Source organism: Pleurodeles waltl, chromosome 11, assembly GCF_031143425.1.
Source record: "Pleurodeles waltl isolate 20211129_DDA chromosome 11, aPleWal1.hap1.20221129, whole genome shotgun sequence".
Taxonomy (NCBI): Eukaryota; Metazoa; Chordata; class Amphibia; order Caudata; family Salamandridae; genus Pleurodeles; species Pleurodeles waltl.
In genome coordinates this window covers 104,923,910-104,943,289 of record NC_090450.1, presented here as the reverse complement: position 1 = coordinate 104,943,289, position 19,380 = coordinate 104,923,910, and positions in this window count along the sequence as shown.

Sequence of the window (19,380 nt, the reverse complement as noted above, 5' to 3'; positions counted from 1 at the left end):
GGGTAAAGCTATGTGAGACAGATCCCGGATATACTTACTTTTCGGCCCCTCATGCGAAGCTGGCTTGGCTTGATTTCTTTTTGACCTCTCCTGAGTTGTTAGTGCATGCTAGTATGGAATTGTATCCGCGGTTTATGTCAGATCATAACCCATTAGTATTGGACTTAGATCTAGATGGTCTTGAGCACAAGGTCAGGAGTTGGACCCTGAATATTGTGTCCATATGAGAGGCTGGATAGCTGAATTTTTGCAGATCAATCAGGGGTCGGCCCCGCTAGAAATGGTCTGGGACACCTTAAAAGCAGGAGTGCGGGGGGAAACCTTAAGCTTTAGCCTTAGGAAACAAAAAAAGTACTCAAACCAAAATGAAGGACGCACATATGAAGCTTAGAGATGTAGAAAGGCAGTTGATTATAGCCATAGAAAGTGGGGAGGATATAAATAATAAAGCATCACATTGATAAAGCATCGATGTTAAAATCTATTAAAAAATGATTGCCGCCCGATTATCTCTGTTGATTAAAAAATTGGTAACACCCAGGCAACATGGGTTTATCCTGGGCAGAGACACTACCGAACACATTAGGAGGATCATCACACTCTTCGATGCTACATAAGTTGTGGCAGAACCTATGGCAGTCGTGTTGTTAGATGCAGAGAAAGAGTTTGATCTGGTAAACTGGAAGTATCTGTGGCAGGTTATGGAAACTTATGGCTTTGGTAAGAAAGTTTTCCTAGCAATAAAAGCTATATGTAGATCACCGGGGGTGAGAATACAGCTAATGGGAGGGCAATCTGAGTCCATTCAAGTGGGGCAGGGTACTAGACAGGGGTGTCCGTGCTCCCCACTGTTGTTTGCTATCTATATAGATCCCCTGCTCAGACAGTTAGAAGGGAATAATATGATACCTCCAGTATGTAGGTTTGGGTGGGATACAAAAGTCTTAGCATATGCGGATGATATAGCCATTATAACTTCTAACCCAGATCTAGCACTGAAAGAAATTGAAGAGGTGATGAGCAAATATGGGATGTTTTCTGGTTATCTGTTAAATAGAGCAAAAACGCAACTGCTGATTAATCGACATGTGAGCACCCAGGATAATCGGAGGGTTGACCATGCAGTATACTTGGGCATCAACATTGCCCCAAGAGTAGGAGAAATTGTCAATTTGAATTTGGACCCGATATTGGCAAAAGCTAAATATGATATGAATAGATGGAATAATTTACATATGACTATAATGGGAAGGTGTAATATGGTCACAATGATTCTTCTTCCTAAATTGCTGTATATTTTCCACGCTATTCCATTGAGTTTCATAAATTCTCGCTTTGAGGAGATGGATCGATTAGTTATGAAATTTATATGGGCATATGGTAAGTGTAGAAGGGCGGGTAAATTTATGTCTTTACCTTGGGAAAATGGGGGTGGTCCCTCCCAAACATGAAACTATATCAACTCGCAGCAGCTTTTCAGTATATGTGCCCATTATTGGAGGGGAAGATGGATAGGACTGAGACAGAATATTGTCCAGACATCTGTGAGCTGCTGGTAGGATCAATAGCAGATGGATGCTTGTTAACATTTCATGAACCTGGGTACTACAAGAAGGTACGATATAAGGTACTGGAGGCAGCCTATAGATGTTGGCGACCATGGCAGAAGAAGAATGGTCTGGGAAGATTCAATTATTATACTATAATAATTAACAACCCGTGTCTCCCCGAAATATTTAAGGATAATCATGCGGTAAAATCGGCTTCCTTAGGCATAGGAAGGCTAGGATATTTTTTTTATGATCTTGGGGTTAGGCGTTTAAGAGCCTTCAAGAACAGTTCGGTCTTGAGCAAAGGGATTTTTTCAAATATTTACAGATACAAGACTTTTTGAGTAAAAAAACAGGGGGGGTGCAGGGATTTGGAAGTAATCTTTTGCTCAAGGATATGTTGGAAAAACCTAATATAACAATTAAACTAATTTATTCATCACTGATGTTAGAACAGCCCAATGATCTGGAGAAGCATAGTGAGAAGTGGAAGGGTAAGCTGGTAGATGAGAGAATTAATTTCTTTAAATCATTAGAATTGGGACATACCATGTTACTTTCTTCCTCGTTACAAGCACAACATTATAAGACGGTGTTTGATTTGTATTACACACCAGCTCACCTTGTCAAATGGGGTGGATTACAAGGGACAAATTGCCCAAGATGTGGGGTATTTGGAGCTGACATCATTCATATGTATGCTACTTGCGGGGAATTGATGGCATTGAAAGATGGTATTCAACTTGTGTTAAAAGGAGTAGTGGGATATGAAGTGGATCTTACCCCTGAGATTATGGTCTTGGGGGCTGCTGAGAAAGTGAGGGAATGGCACAGAGCTTTTATTTTTCTGGCTATGGCAGTTTATCGACTGTGCATCTCCTCTGCATGGTTTGACCCACGACCTCCATCGTGGCAACAGTGGTTGGGTAAATTATTATCCGTGTATCATCTTGAAGTTGCACTGTATGAACGGGAGGGGAGATCGGCCAGGAGAAAAGGGAAAGCAATATGGGGACAATTTCAAGAATGGATCCTGGCTCATTAATGGATTGCTAGGTTAAAATTCTGCCCTCCCGACACAATGGAAATTTTGTTTCTCGTGTTCAACTAGACTATGTATCCACCTTTGATGTCTCATGTTATGGGTAAATCAGTGTATGATTGTAACTATTTCTCTTTCTTTTCCGAAAAAAATAAAAAAAGGAAAGGATTGACCAGAAGGTCAAACTGTCTCCTACTGAAAAAAAATAAAAAAAATAAAAGGCAATGTACCCTTTTGATTACTCCACCCACATGGACAATGAATGTGATACCCACATGTCCTGAGTAGTAGGCAAACAGTTGCTAGAGCAACCTATGTGTCAATTCTATTTCAAAGTACTAAATTAGTATAAATGCTGATTTAATGATCATTTGATAATCAAGTTGGTATCATATACATGAGACATCATATTTGGGATATTGCTATTGGCCTGGAGTTGGTCTGTATGTATTGGGTTCATCTTATAAACATGGAGGTGGTCTGTAAGTAATCTTGTTTATCCCATAAGCATGGATGTGGTCTGTAGGTAATGTGGTTGTGCCACTGCACCAGGAGATGATCTAGGTAAATTGGATGCATTGAAACAAACTCACTTTCACAAAAATAGTGGGCCCAATTCACAGGGGTAAACTTAGTTCAGGGGTCTAGACTTGGACCAAAAGTCTAAACTTAGAGTTAGACTTTGGGTCTTAACTTAGACTTTGGTCTGGGTTTGCTTTTGTGAATCAGGCCCAGTGAGTGCAGCTGGATCATACTGAACCCATGATTGGATATCCTGGATGCTATCTAATTATTCCTTAGAGTTCTATCTTCAGTTACTCTTGGCATAACGTTTACTTACAAATGTGCCCAGCAGGTACTTAAAAGAAATTATGTTTGGAACGTATATTGCTCAATGCACCATGTTTGTAATAAACATTATAGTGCTGTAAAAATAAAAGAAAGGAGTATACATTTGCTGCCATCTGGGTAGCAATTTCTCTGTATGAGAGGGTGTTAGTGTGCGATCTGATTAAAGGCTAAAGAATCCTTGTAGATGGGAGGCCTTTAAATCATTGAAATAATCGAAAGTTTAAAAAGTGTAATATAATGTGGACACATGTGGCTTGGGAAGTATGCACATGGATGGTGCGAATAAGCAATTAGTGGAAAAGGGGTATGGTGGGGTGATGTACCCCCAACTTATATGACAGGAGGGCTCCCTTATGTTTCATTAACTGCACCGCATATATAGGAGATGCATGCATACCTTACCATGGAAGACATTTATGTCACAGCAAAGACGATTATCGAGCTTTCACAGTCTCCATTTAAGTCGCAGAATCTTTACTACATTCGTTGAATATTTTTTCTGTAACATTTGAACTCTAGTTCCAAATGTGAGCCAGGTCACATCTATATTGCTTCTCTCTTTTTGTTGAGGTTTAACTAGATGGGATCAACTCTATTTTACTTTAACTCTCATCTATCCATTATTTTAGCAACGCCTTCACAAAACGTCACTGTCCATTTTTGGCTAAGCTTCCATTAACCATTTGTTGTCACTCTGAGTGAAGTTCATTGAAATCGCTTTAGACAACGATCTACAATGTTATAGTTGATCCCATTTATACCACCATGTACTGGGCTTCATGCAAATTGAATAAGAATATGTTGCATACTGATCTATGTAATATTAAGTCACATTTTTTGTGCAATGCTATTACTACAAAACCCTGCATTCAATTTATCTGTCTTATCCTATCTATAGCTTGAAAAATATGTCTTATATTTTAATCAACATTTATTGGCATCAGTTTACAGTTTAGAAAATACATATTGCTCCAGAGAACTGCAGTTATAAAACATAGCAAAATAAGACAATTTTTGGGTGTTAAGGATAATGGGTATCAAACCTAGAGACCAATAGCAAGAAGCGTCTCCTCCGCTATGGCAGAGGAGAGTCGCTTCCCTGCCAGCAGCAGGAGCTGCAAACTTGAAAAATAAGACGATAATAAGCATATTTTATTATTATCGTCTTATTTTTCAAGAGCGGGTCCATGGGGATCACAGGCACCAGAGGAAGTGGTAGGTGTGCTCCCCTCAGTGTGCATGTATGTTTGGCCAGTCGTCTCCAGATGGCCAAACACATATGCACACTGAGTTGTCTCCAACCTGGCACTGTGTTGCCAGGTTGGAGAGAGTAGGCACAGGGTCCCAGTCTGCCTGGGAGCTCAAATCAAGAGCGCTCACGCCAATCCTGAAGTTGCTCACAAGCTGCCATCAGCAGGAGAGCAGCCTTAGAATTTGCTGCAGGGCAGGCTAGGAGCCTGTGCCTTCTGCGAGGGACCCAGAAGAGCGGTGATCTGGGAGCAATGCAGGCAGGTAAGGCTTTTTTTTGTCTTTTGTTTGTGTGTCTTTTTTCTTTTGTGCCCTCCCCACCCCCAACCCACCACTTTGCCCCAACTCCAGTCACCACTGCAAATAATTTTCAACTCCACTTCGTGTTCATGTAAGTTCACACTTTCCAGCATAAGTTTTAAAGATGAATATCAATTTACGAATTTCACAGGACTGGCTGTTTTGGCAAAATCTTATTTTTGATGTGTTTATGTGTGTGGGTGTGCTTGTCTGTGTGAAGCAATGTGAGAGTCCTTCTGTTTCCATCCCAGCCTCCTTCCCAGGTGTTAAAGTCAATTTTTCAAGTTTTTGTTATGTCGTTTTTGCTTTATCTCATACACGTGTCAATTGATGGTAATTATTATTTAATATAGTGTACTTAGCGTTCATTTCAGGTACACCGATTCCAGTATTTGTCTGGTATACTCTACCTTGCTATCTAGACCTAGATGAACAGTTTACCTTCCTATCGTTTAAAAAATTATGAAAAATAAGAAAAAACAATTGTGAAAAAGGTTTGTATCCATTTTTGTACATTGCCCTATTTTTTCTGTAAACGGTGGCCTAACATATATGCACGTTTCAGTTTTATTTGAATAATTTGGATCATAAAGGAAAAAAAACGTGAGTAATAAAATATGTGCAGGGCGGTCATGTCAGTTGTTTCAGAATATTGCTTATTTATCTCAGAAACATTCGGGGCACATAAAGTCAAGTTAAGTACTGTGAAAGAGAGAAACAAGAACAGGATATTCATTGAGCACCCCATGGCCTCTCAGGAGTAGTGTCAAAAATCTATGGTCAAAATAGCTAAGCGAAATGTTGCAAAAAGGTAACAAAGGAAATGAAACAGAACTGCAGTGTATCGAACAGGTTCAAGCAAAACAACAAACGTATAATAGGAACTTCTCCAAGGTCTTGTGTTCTGGCTTATCTCGTTAACTGTGCCAATTTGCCCTTTAGATCCTGGGAAATCATGTTGTGACAAAACATACTGTAAGCGCAAAGTAAATGATAAAGGGCATCAAGGGTTGTACACGAACCCAATTAATGTTGTTTTGCTGCTGCTGGTGATTTGTTGGTTACCCAGGTTACTTTTAAGCGTGTGCTGGGCGGACATTATGGATGCAACAACGAAATTTATTTGTCGAATAATGGACTGAAACTATAGAGTATAGGAATATTATAAGCCACAAAGGAGTCCGTGAAACATTAACCACGAGGCCGCAGGCACAGAAATCCGATGAGTTTAATGTCCTTAAAGCATACTTGATGAGTGAATATTGTTCTATAAAATAATAACAAAACACTAAAGCAATTCTATATTAAAGCAGCCAGTGGGTTCCCTGATGTTCAGAAAATTGATGCTCCAGTTTAAAATGGCATCTTTTATTTCTGAAAAGGGCATTGAGTAGAGAGAAACTGGCTGAAGTTTGTTTTTGTGCAGTACATAACACTACTGGGAATTTTCTGATGCAGCGCTTTGGTTGGGTGAATTGAAGGCCAGATGTTTCAATGTAAGGTGGCAAAATAGTATTCTTAAACTACCACCAGTAAGGTTTCAATCAGTAAACCATTTTAGCAGCGGACCTATGTACTAATAACATGGTTCTAAAAATTATGAATCGTAGGGCAGGATGTACAAGAAAGTGGCACATCGTGCCCCTTGCACCTCTTTTCCTGCTCTGCCCCTGCCCCACCTAACAACTCCATGGTTGTGCCGTATTTACAATACAGTGCACCATGGCACTTGTTTCCACAATAGCATCATAATTTATGACGTTATTGTGGCGCTTTGCTGGATAAGCACCATAAATTATGGCACTAGTGCAGCAAAGCTCTAGGGAGGCCCTTAGGTTACTATGGGCCCTTCACTTTAATTCCTACCTGAGCTAGCGCTAAAAATGATGGAAAAAATGTTGCAGTGAAATCTTGTAGATTCCACTGAGCTATTTTTTGTGGCCTCCCTGCATGGGAATGCCCCATTGTATTCATTATACCTGGTGCAGGTATAATGTGGCGCAATCTGTTATAAAGTGGTGCAATGCTAGCATTGTGCCACTTTGTAAATATGGCGTGGGGAAATGGCTTCCTTCAGGCCACTTTAGTGTAAAAAAAAAATGAAGCCAGTGGGGCTCAAGGAGGCGCAATGGCCTTGTAAATCTGGCCCTTAGTTGGTCGCAATCCAACCTAGCTCATGAAAAATAATGAGGTGGGTTGACATTGCAATTCACTACTATTGGAGACCGCCACATGGATGATGGCCTCTTCCGCAGCAGATACCTATTTCTATGATCATCTTTAAGTAAAGCAAAATTGTTTTAATGCAGACTCGTTTCCTTAAAGAAAACAGCACTATCTTTAAAAAGAAAAGTATTTTTCTTTTTTTAGAGTTGGCAGTGGCTATGCACTATGGTGTGAAGATGTGCATTGTGCACAAAAGCCTTGTTTGAGTGTGACTACTGAGATGAGGAAAGCCCCAAGCCAATTGTCTTGGATTTGGCATTGTGCTGTGTTTTCTCCATTAGACAATGCAGCGTAGCACATTTGTGTGCCGTGTTCTGTTGAGTGTGAGTGAAAAATGAGTTATTATGGGAGTCTGTGTAGTATCTAAATATTTGAGGGGCAGAGAGCTTTTCTAACAAAGAGAAAGGGCACCATATTGTTTCTCAAAAAGGATATTGTGATCAGCCTCCTCTAACTTTATCCACTGGTGAGACATTATCAGACAAAATCATATAGGCAGACAGTTGAGGTTCACCAATATGAACTGCACATCTGGCTGTAGGAGGCTGGCCTGGTTTGTAGTGGCTACCTTGGGTACTTACACCTTACACCAGGTCCAGTTATCCCTTGTTAGTGAATGTAGTAGTGTTATAGCAGCTTAGGCTGATAGAGATAGCTATAGCAGAGCAGCTTAGGCTGAACTAGGAGATGCAAAGCTCATGCAATACCACTTATAGTTACACAGTACTTATACACAAACAAAGACAATACTCAGTGTTACCAAAAATAAAGGTATTTATTTGGGTGACACAGTACCAAAAATATCTTAGAGACAATACTCCTTCTGGAGGTAAGTATTATTCACAATATATACATTGGACACCAAAATTAGACAAGTAAATAGTCATAAAACAATGCAAACAGTAGGAAATCCTATAGAATGCAATGGGAGAAAATAGGTCTAGGGGCAACACAAACCATATATTAAAAAAGTGGAATGTGAATCACAAATTCCCCCCTAGACAAGTGTAGTGTGGGCAGAATCGCTGGGAGAGTAAGAATACAGTAAAGGTAAGTAAATTACCCCACCCCAGAGCCCAGAAAAGATGGTGTAAAGTACTGCAAGTGTCATTAGGACACACTACACCTCGTTTTGTGATTTTGCAGCAGCCAACCAAGTCTGCAAAGAACAACTGCTGGATTATTGGACCTGAAGACCTGCAAAGAAAGGGGACCAAGTCCAGAAGTCGAAAAAAGTTCCAGGAAGGACAGGAGCCCCTGCCAACCCAGAAGAGGGTGCAAAAGAAGAGTCCTTGGTTAGTAGAAAACTGCAGAAATGCTCCCTAGGAAGATGCCAGTAGGTTTCTGTGTGTTGAAAGATGTCCCACTGCGTGAAGATCGTTGCAGATGAGATTTCGTGTTGGAAGGCTCCAACATGCCTTGGCTACAGTAAAAATGCATTTTTCATCAAAGTGGTGCTGGATGGACCCAGGAGGGACCTGGGGGTCTCAATTTTGTGTGAGGAGGAAGATGGAGCTCTCAGTACTTTAGAGAGCCCTCGGATGCCAGCAAGCACCCCCAGAAGCTGCAGGATCTGGGTTCAATAGGGGTGCAAAACGCAGTTGATGCAGCACAACAAAGTAAGGTCCCACGACACTGGAGAACAATTCAGCGAGTTGAGCGTCGCAGGGTGGAGTGCTGGGGACCTGGACCAGGCTGTGCACGAAGGAATTTTGAAATAGTGCACAGAGGCCTCAGGAGGCGAAGAAGACACAAAGCACAGGGGTATCATCGTTCTCAGGGAAGGCAAGGTCTTACCTCCTCCAAATTTAGCAGGACCTCAGTACAGTCTGTGTCGATGATGTCCACCCTCTGTGTCCTTAGGAGCATGCTCGTTGCCATGAGAGGAGTCCAAGGGTACCAGTCGTCACCATGGAAGGTGCCTGCTTGGAGGAGGGGAGTGATTCCGTCACTCCACTGGAGATTTCTTTGGTTCTTCTGGTGCAGGATGAAGGCAGGGAGTCCCCAGAGCATGCACATCATGGAAACTGTTGCAGTTGCTGACTTGGAGCTGAGGTTGCTGAAGAAAAGTGTCTCTTGTAGACACTTTGTTGCAGTTACAGCGTTTCTTGGAGCTGGCTGCAGTTGATCCGAGGTCCGAGTATTGCTGAAGTTGTTGCAGAGGATTCCTGAAGGAAACTTGCAAGCAGAATCTGAAGAGAACCCACAGGAGAGACCCTAAATAGCCCTGAGAGGGGGATTGGCTACCTTGTCAGGTTTGGACCTATCAAGAGGGGTCTCTAATGTCACCTGCTGGCACTGGCCACTCAGAGCCCTCCAGAGTGTCCCCACGCCTTGCAAAGCAAGATGGCTGAAGTCTGGGACACACTGGAGGAGCTCTGGGCATAACCGCTGGGGTGACGATCGACAGGGGAGTGGTCACTCCCCTTTCCTTTGTCTAATTTCCCACCAAAGCAGGGGAGAAAGGGTCCCTGAACTGGTGTAGACTGGTTTAATGCAAGGAGGGCACCATCTGTGCCCTTCAAAGCATTTCCAGAGGATGGGGGAGGCTACCCCTCCCCAGCCTGTAACACCTATTTCCAAAGGGAGAGGGTGTAACACCCTGCTCTCAGAGGAAATGCCTTGTTCTGCCTTCCTGGGACTGGGCTGCCCAGACCCTAGGAGGGCAGAACCCTGTCTGTGAGGTGCCAGCAGCTGTAGCTGCAGTGCAAGCCTCAGAGAGCTGGTTTGGCATTACTGGGGTTAAATGGTGGAGCCCCCAGGATGCATGGAATTGGCTCCCCAATACCAGATTTGGAATGGGGGGACAATTCCATGATCTTAGACATGTGACATGGCCATATTCGGGGTTACCATTGTGAAGCTACATATAGGTATTGAACTATATGTAGTGCACACGTGTAATGGCATCCCCGCACTCACAAAGTCCGGGAAAATGGCCCTGAACTATGTGGGGGCACCTTTGCTAGTGCAAATGTGCCCCCACACTTAGTAACTTTGCATCTCACCTTCAGCAAGTGAAGGTTAGACATATAGGTGACTTATAAGTTAGTGAAAATGGCTGTGAAATAGTGTGTGCACTATTTCACACAGGCTGCAGTGGCAGTCCTGTATAAGGTTTTGTCTGAGCTCCCTATGGGTGGCAAAAGAAATGCTGCAGCCCATATGGATCTCCTGGAACCCCAATGACCTGGGTACCTATGTACCATGTAGTAGGGACTTATAAGGGGGTCCAGTATGCCAATGGAAACTGGTAAATGAAGTCACTGGCCTACAGTGACACATTTAAAAGCAGAGAGAGCATATGCACTGAGGTCCTGGTTAGCAGAGCCTCAGTGACACGGTTAGGCAATACACAGGCATACACATTAGGCCACAAACTATGAGCAATGGGGTCCTGACCAGCAGGATCCCAGTGAGATAGGCAAAAACATACTGACAAACATGTGAAAAATGGGGGTAACATGCCAAGGAAGATGGTACTTTCCTACACTGGCTAAATAAAATCTAGCTATCTTTGATTCCAAGAACTAGTGAAATTTGTACCGTTCAGATTGCCTTTTATCTAAATTCATTATAAAACATGAAGCGTGACTGAATAATAATGGACCATAGAATGGTTCTTGCATTCAATTGGATTCTAACTCAATAGAATCACGTTTTTATCATCAATCTTTCTCTATTTTTCCTCTATCAAGCAGTGGTGGCTGTGACATTATAAAGTAGTCGGGAATATGATGTCAAAGCTATCAGACAAAAGATAATTTTGCTGGATTGCACTTATATCTCAACAATGGCTTTTGTACAATGTTACTCAGGCCTCGAATTAGTGCGTTTAAGGCTTGAATCAGCATTGCCTGTTTATTTTTTGCCTTACTTACGTCTATTGTTTGCTACTCTTTAGTTGTATATTGAATAATCACACATACAAAGAAGCATTCACATATATGCTCACACACACTTGCACACACTTGAAGCTAGGCAAATAAACAACATAAGTATGCCCTCACTTATGCACACAGGATATGGAAACGCATCCCTGCAGTGTATGCCAGTTCACTGTTGAGACAACGGAGTTTGTACATAATAATATAAAAATTATGTCAATTCAGTTTTCAGATTATAATACTGCAAATGTTATATATGCCATTACCTGCCCATATAATATGATTTACATCGGCTAAACAACACAAACGGTAAGCATAGGGATTTGTCAGCACAGGAGTCGCCTACTTTGTAAAGTGACCAATGCACCATTGGTGGAACACTTCATGTCGAAGAAGCACAGTGAAAATGATCTCCGCTGGCAGGTGATTACAGTTGTCAAATCCTGCCCAGGGGGGCCAACATCAATGCTTTACTGAATAAGAAGGAAATGAAGTGGATAATATGCACTGTTAGCCTCAATATCGGTTTGAACAGGATGGAGGCTTGGACTGCTTTAATATAGTAATTCTGTCCCTTGAGCAAAAACAAAATTTCTGGACTTCTGGTTTTCTTTGACTGCTTTTCTTATTCAATTCCTGTCTATGTGCCTCAGGACTATTCCTTGAGACCGTAGGACATTATTATTATGCATGCATTATGGTGATTATGATATTGATTTGGGCAGAGGAGCCCTGTTGTTGCTACAGTCTCATTTTTTATTTTGTGCTGTTTGGTCCCTTCACTTTACTTGTTTGTAACATTTTCACTATATTATCATATTTGTGAAGGTTGTAATTGCTTGTACACAACATGTATTTTATTTTTCAATACTTTTTAATTGTTTATCATTGTTTTTGTGAACATCTTTAGTGATCTGGCTTGGCAGTTGTTGCTCTGGATTTCCCTGTTTGTTTTTCTGTATGTCTTTTCAACATATTAATTGTGCTTCCAAAATTGCTTTAATATGCCACACAATTTTACTCTCAGCTGTATGTTTTCTCCTTCTTTCATCCTCCTTCTTTTCTATGTAACTACAGCTCCAATATTTTCCTAGGCCATCAGGCATTAACTTTGGGCCTCTTACGCATGCATGCACTCCCCGCTATATTTAACTGAAGCTGCCACATTTTCCTAGGCAGTCAGGTTTTACCTTTGGGCCTTTCATGCATGCGTGCACTCCCCGATATTGTGAGATTTCTTTTACTGATACTCGGGCACCGGAAAGTAGTTTCGCACCTGTGTGAATCCAAGCGCACTGCCCTCACCAGCCACCTCCTTTATTATGCAGCGGTCTTGTTGCTTCGTCGAGCGTGATCTTCCTTGCCACCTCACTCTCACTAAATTCTGCACCTCTGTGGTTATCTCCTCAGGTTTGCTCGCATACGTCAGTGTCACGCAGCTATTGTGCCTCATACCGCCCTAATTGGGGTGAGTACATAGCTGGCAATGCCATATTTTCTGCTCCACTAATTTATTGACAGAGGGTGGTTAGTTTGGCAGCTCAACACCTTGACCTCACTCAATTCCTGAAATGCGCTCATATACTCCAGCACCAAATTTGTTTTTTCTTGCCTCACACCATCCTTATTGAGGTGTTAGCATAGCCGATAATGCCGTAATTTCCTGGTCCTCTGATTTAGGCTGTTATTAATTGAGATTCTTCCTTTAATATTCATTGGATTATGTGCTCTGTAACCTTTTCTTCTCAGGCTAGATTTTAAGTCCTGATGATCATCCCAGTATTGGACTAAGGGATCAGAACGTCATTTACTGGAGTACCTTGACTCTTTCTTTGAACAAATTTCCTGAGTGTATACAAGCAAGGATGCAGTACCACTATAACTTAATTGTTAGAATTGTAATCACTGTCACATATGTAATGCCTGTGTACTTTTACTTTTGTTTTTACATAGTACTTTTTCATTTTCTGTGTGGTTTTGTTTCCTCACTACATTAGTCTTGAATGCAAACAAATTATTCTACTTTTATATTAGTATGGTGAGCATAGACTTCATTGTGTTTCTATGTGATATTTGATTCTTACCCATTCACTTGAGGGACCGTTGTACTATTTGAAAATACTTTGACCTCTTGTCCCTAAGTACTTGTGGGCTTCCCTTGTCCTTCAAAGTTGTTCTCTTGCGCGTGCGATAATACTCTAGGGCCGCTAGCAAGTGCACGCAGCACTTTTTTTTCACATGTGCTGTTTCCAGTCATGCAAGAATTTGCATTTACCCACGCTGCTTCCAGCTACGATGGTGGCCAAAACAGTTCAACTCACAAGAGTGAATGCACTTGGAGTAGATTTTCTACTCAAGATACATCTAAATCTAGTCAAAAAGTCGTTATTGAGTGGATTTTCTTCTCCAATGGACCCTTCAAGTTGTTTTTTCGATTGAGAAGGAAGTGCCCCAGGGATTCCAACTTCCTGTCCAGGAGGCTCCTCCCAGTGCTTTGTCCATCTCCTGGCCACTTTTCACTTGGATTTGGAGGTAGAAGGATCACTCTCTTTGCCTCTGGATATTCCTTTGGATTTAAGGACTTTGTTATTGTGAAGTTGCCATAGTTTCAAAACACTATTGAATAAGTGTGCAGTATTCCTTTGTACTTTCATTGATTTGAACAACTTATAGTGGTGGGTAGCCTTGAGTTTGAGTATGGGCCTAGTTTTTTATCTTGCATTTGATTGATTTTTCATCTTTTGTAAAGGAAAATAGTTGCACAGCTCAGTCCTGTCCTTTTCTACATGTTTGTAACATTTGCAATACTATTTTACTATGTGGCCTAGATTTTCAAAGGGCCATCTAGCAAGTAGGCCCAGAACTAGTAGTCATCAGTGCATGAAATAAATATTTCAGTGGTATATGTTTTTAAACTTCATTTAGGGGAGGGATGGCATTGGATTACATTTCAAATGTTGGCTATTGTTTGCATTTAATTTCTTTTGGCAAAAGTGTATATGTTGTGTGGTAATATTTGATGGCATAAGAGGATGTAAAGATTTTATAGCTCAGTTAATTTTCATGTTTTGCGTTGCTGAATTAATGTTAGTGTTTTCTTCAGTGTTACCACCATGCCTCCTTATGGGCAGTCTGTGTGTGTGCATGTGTGTTTGTCATCATCCACCATGTGTCTTTGTTCTCCATACCCTGTGGATGGGGCCATTTTGTGTTGTCTATGTCCATAGGCTTGCATGTGTTCTTTGTTCTCCTTGCTCGTTGTTGTTGTTATTTGACCATGTGGCTGGTGGCCTTTTTGTCCATCCAGCCAATGTCCTTTTGCCAGAGGTGTGCATGTGTTCTTTATTTGCCATGTCTCCTTGCTCCTTGTTGTTGTTTTACCATGTGGCCTGCAGCTATTTTGTGCTTCCAGCCAGTGTGTCTTTAATATAGGCTTGCATAGGATCTTTTTTGTTCCCCATGCCTTCTTGCTCCTAGTTCTTGTTCTTTGACTATGTAGCTGTGGCCAGTGCCCATGTGCCATAGGTTTGCATGGGTTCTTATTTGTTCCCTATGGCTCCTTGCTTCTTGTTGTTTGATCATGTGACTGGCGGCCATTTTGTCCATCCAGCCAGTGTCCCTTTGCCATAGGCTTGTATGTGTTCTTTGTTTGCCATGCCTCCTTGCTCCATGTTGTTTGACCATATGGCTGTGCATTCAGCCAGTGTGTCTATGTCATATACTTGCATGGGTTATTCTTTGTTCCCCGTGCCTCCTTGCTCCTTATTGTTGTTGTTTGACCATGTGACTGGTGGCCATTTTGTCCACCCAGCCAGTGTCCCTTTGCCACAGCTTTGTATGAGTTCTTTGTTTGACATTCCTCCTTTCTCCTTGTTGTTGTCTGACCATATATCTGGCAGCCATTTTGCTAATCTAGCCACTGGGACTTTGTCATAGGCTTAGATACAAACATAATTACTTATTGATTATTCAATTATATATTTTAATTTTTTAGTGTAAGTTTATAGTTTTTTAAATCATTCATTCTATTTTTAATTTGAATCTTTCATAATATTTTTTATTTTAATTTCTATTTGTTTAAAACAAAAAAATTGTTTTTATTTGAATTTTTATTTGAATTTGTTTTCGTTTTTTTTTAGATTTTTTAAATTTTTTAATTTAATTTAATTTCATTCTGCATTTTGATCCATCCATACAGCCATCTTCATCTATTCCTCCATCCATCCACCAAAGGTGCACAGCCGCACTACAGTATTTGGTTTCTTTATATGTATAATAATCAAATTGCCTCCTGGACACCCTGGCTGCTGTGCACTGCAGGATAATCAGCAGCATAATTGATTTTCTAATTATTATTCCATTTCCCTTTGACCAACTTTCCCCTTTAGTTTTTTAAGGATTAATCTATTTACCCATGCACCTCTCTCTGACTAACAGAGGTGTCTCCTTTAAAACAGATGGAGATAAAGCAAACAGCTATATCTGCATTTCGTGATGCCAGACTCGAAATAAAATTTTATGCTGTGGTGATGTGGTTTGACTTTACAATGTTTGATTAAATTAGTATTTATCACATAAGTAACCAACCACACTTAGATTGCATTTGTCTGTAGTATTTCAACCTGCAACATAGCCACATTTTGCAAAGTACATGTTTTTTAGGCTTGTTTGCTTTTACGTGCACAAGACAAGAGATGTCACATCACACGTACAGTCTGTACAGTTAAGTCCTGACATCTCTTCCACTTATGCAGCTTTGTGCCACTGCCAACTGTGAGCTTTAAGATGGCCACAAAGAAAGTTGCTCCCAAGAAAGTGGTCAGTGAGAAGAAGCAGCTTCACACCAGTGGTGACAACTGCAACCTTTTCCAGGAGACATGTACCTGCCACACCGGCCTCGGGGGAGGAACTTCAGAGCAGCACTTCTGCATCTACAGTACCGCCCAACCTAAACCCAAGACCATGTCTGTCAATGAGGCAGCCACTGCAATCATGGCGACGCTGACAAGCAGTGATGTGAAATTGGGTCTGTCCTTTTTTCAAAGTATTACCCAATCATTTCAGGAAACAGAGCAAAGTAGACAGCAGTTACAGCCAGCCATAGTAGATCTTCCCATAGTGGGAGCAGAACAGGAGATCAAGTTTCCAGCCGAGGAAGAACCTCCTCTTTTAGAATGAATGGCTTCCAGATCTCCAGCAAGAAAAAGGAAGGGAACTACTCCACCATCATCTCCAAGCACCACTTATGATGGCAATGATAGGGACATGGAGTGGACCCCAGCAGAGTCCGGGAGACACCAAGAGAGTCAGGGGAAAAGAAAAGTTCCAGAAAGCCTTAGAATCATAGAAGGGGATGAGGGTTAGGAGGGGACTGTTTATGATTAGCAAATAGGAGAAGACCATTGCCAAATGCTGTATTTGCCATGTGAATGTTAGTTGAGGTAAGACCGGTTCACATTATGGTACTAGAGGCCTGATGATGTATATGAAAAAATATTATTCAATCCGATGGGAGGAGCACGTAAAAAAATTGTTGAACATGGTTGGAGTTGTGAAGATGAGGAGAACTTGGAAACATCAGCTACAACTTGTCAAATCATGGTGTAAGGTAAGGAAGGCGAGGGTGACATTCTCATGCAAAGCAGACCTGTCCCCAGCAGTGCGCTGGAAACAATCTGCCTCAGTGTCCTCACAATGGCATAGGAAGACTCAGAGGCAGATGGAGACATTATAGCATATAGTGACTGCACCATGACACACATTGAGTCTACCACCAATTACATCTCAAAAGTCACCTGCGTCAGTAGCCCAGAAAAGAAGAAAATCCAGGCTACAATTATGGGCATGTTTAGGCAGGAGGGGCCCTAAGAACAAAACCACCCAATGACATGCTTGTACAATGGGACACTGGTATAAATGTTAGTGCTGGACTGTCTCTATTTTTATTTTCTGGGTGGAGTGCAATTGTTAGAGTCTATGGTAGCCATCGGCCCGAAATGGAAGGTTCCAAGTCTGACCTATTTTGCCGAGATGTTGTTCCAACACTGCATCACAAATGCTGCAAATGGGTGGACAAGCTTTGCAGCAAAGTGTTGTCCACACTATCCACCTGATGACAGACATGTGGACCAGTTGTCAGGCTACTGATTAGATATGCACCACTGCACACTGTATCACTTTTGCAGGGGCTAAATCAAAAGCTATGTATAGGTCTTGTCCTTGAAGAAATGTTTAAGAGTGTTCAGCGGCATGCAACAGTAGCCATGTTCACCATGGAGAAATAACATACAGCTGCAAACATCTTGGATGAATTTAATCACAAGCTGTCTGAATGGCTGTGGCCCAGAGGTCTCTGAATTGGATTTGTTGCCACAGACAATGGCAGTAACATAGTCAAGATCATGGCAGACGGTGAATATTTTAGATTCCTGTGGTTGGCGCACTGCATCAACCTGGTTGTGCATGACTTTCTCAAAAAAGAAGACGTCGTCAGCAACATACTGACCACCTGCAGACAAATCTGCACTAATTTCAGCATTCTTTTGAAGACCGAATGCCGTTACGGATTTTTCAGCATGGTAACAAAGTACCAGTTACAGCCCCTATACAGGAGGTGCCATCACATTGGAGCTCAACCTCTGATATGTTGCATTATTTGTTTGAGCAGTATTGACAGATACTTGACTATGTCATTCTCAGGCAGCATGCAATTGGGAAAGTTATGGCCAGTCAAATGCCTGACACAGATGCTGCTCCCTTTTAAAGTTTTCACATCAGAAGTTAGAAGGGAGGTCAGTACGATGGGCCAACCTATTCCGTTGTTGTGCTTGCTAAAGTAGCAACTAAGGAAGGTGTCAGAAAGCTATTCACTCTCAGGTGTGAATGAAAACCCAGAAGCACATGCCTTAGTTGAGAGCGTAATCCTTCACTTGGCTGTAATGCAAGGCAGCAAAATGAAATTATCTCATTCAAAGGGTACATCCATGCCAGCATACTTGATCCACGCTACAAAAACATTCTTCCCACTTTCATTTCTTTTTCTGAAAGGGGTGTATCAACATACAGGAGGTGGATTTCTGAGCAAGCTGGAGAACTGAAAGTAGAAGGGCTGGAACTTAGAGTCCCACTCCACAGTTCTGGGATGCCACCTTCAACTTCCATAGAAGGTTGTTTTGTCTCACACAGCCAAAACTGGCAACAAGAATACTGGCAACAACAGCATCAGAGGAATTGGACCCAACCTCTGCATTGGCTTTGTTTCAAGTTGTAGGTCTTAAGTCCAGTGCAGAGGCAAAGGCAAATGAGGTCGAACAAGTGGCAGCACCAATGAGACATCAGAGGATGATCCAGGAGTGTCAGGATGACCCAAAAGAGGTGTATGTGGATCAAAACCCATTGGTGTATTGGTATGGGAAGATGCACTAATGGCCAGAGCTCAGCAGGCTCCCAATTAAGTAACTGGCTTGTCCGGTACCCAGTGTATCTGCTGAACATGTGTTCAGTGCAGCTGTTGCAGTTGTAATAGTGAGAAGGACAAGTCTCTTACCTCAAAACATTGAGTGATTAACCATGATCAAAATGAACCAGTATTTTATACCACCTGATTAAACTGTTCCCGTAACATCACAGAAGAAGGAAGAGCAATTGTGCTTGCTGACCAACTTCTTCTGAGTGAACCACCTGAGTTTGAGGACTGAGTATGCCAGTGCCACCATAGAACTTTTTCATTATTTCTCACTGAACTTCTTTTTTTCTTTGTAAAAAAAAAACAATGTACCTAGAACATTATGTTTGTGTATTTTTATGCTGTCGCACCATTTTTTATTCACAGATATGGCCGGATTGGAGTAGGACCCCTACATTCCCTTCAGGGCATTGAAGGATATCTTTTTTTTAACATCACCTTGCATGGCTGCCCCAGGAGTGTCCAGCCTGCAAACCTGGATATGCCCTGGTAAAAAACTTCTAAGTTGATCTTTTGCCTTTACAGGGACCAATGCTTGTTTGCAGAGACCAATGGTTGTTGGAACTAATGATTGTTAGAGTCCAATGCTTGTTTGGGAACACATGTTACACAAGCCTCCAGCATCCCTATGACCAGGCCTGAGTTTATTGGTTGCCGTAAAGGTCACCCAGCTGCAGAGAAGGAATTTCTGCTCCTCTGCTTTTGACCTTCAGGTTCTGTTCTGTCCAGCATCTTGGAGGCCGCTTCTGGAAGAAGACGAGACCAAGGGAATTAACCCTTAAAAAGGCGGTAACGCACTGCACCCAATTT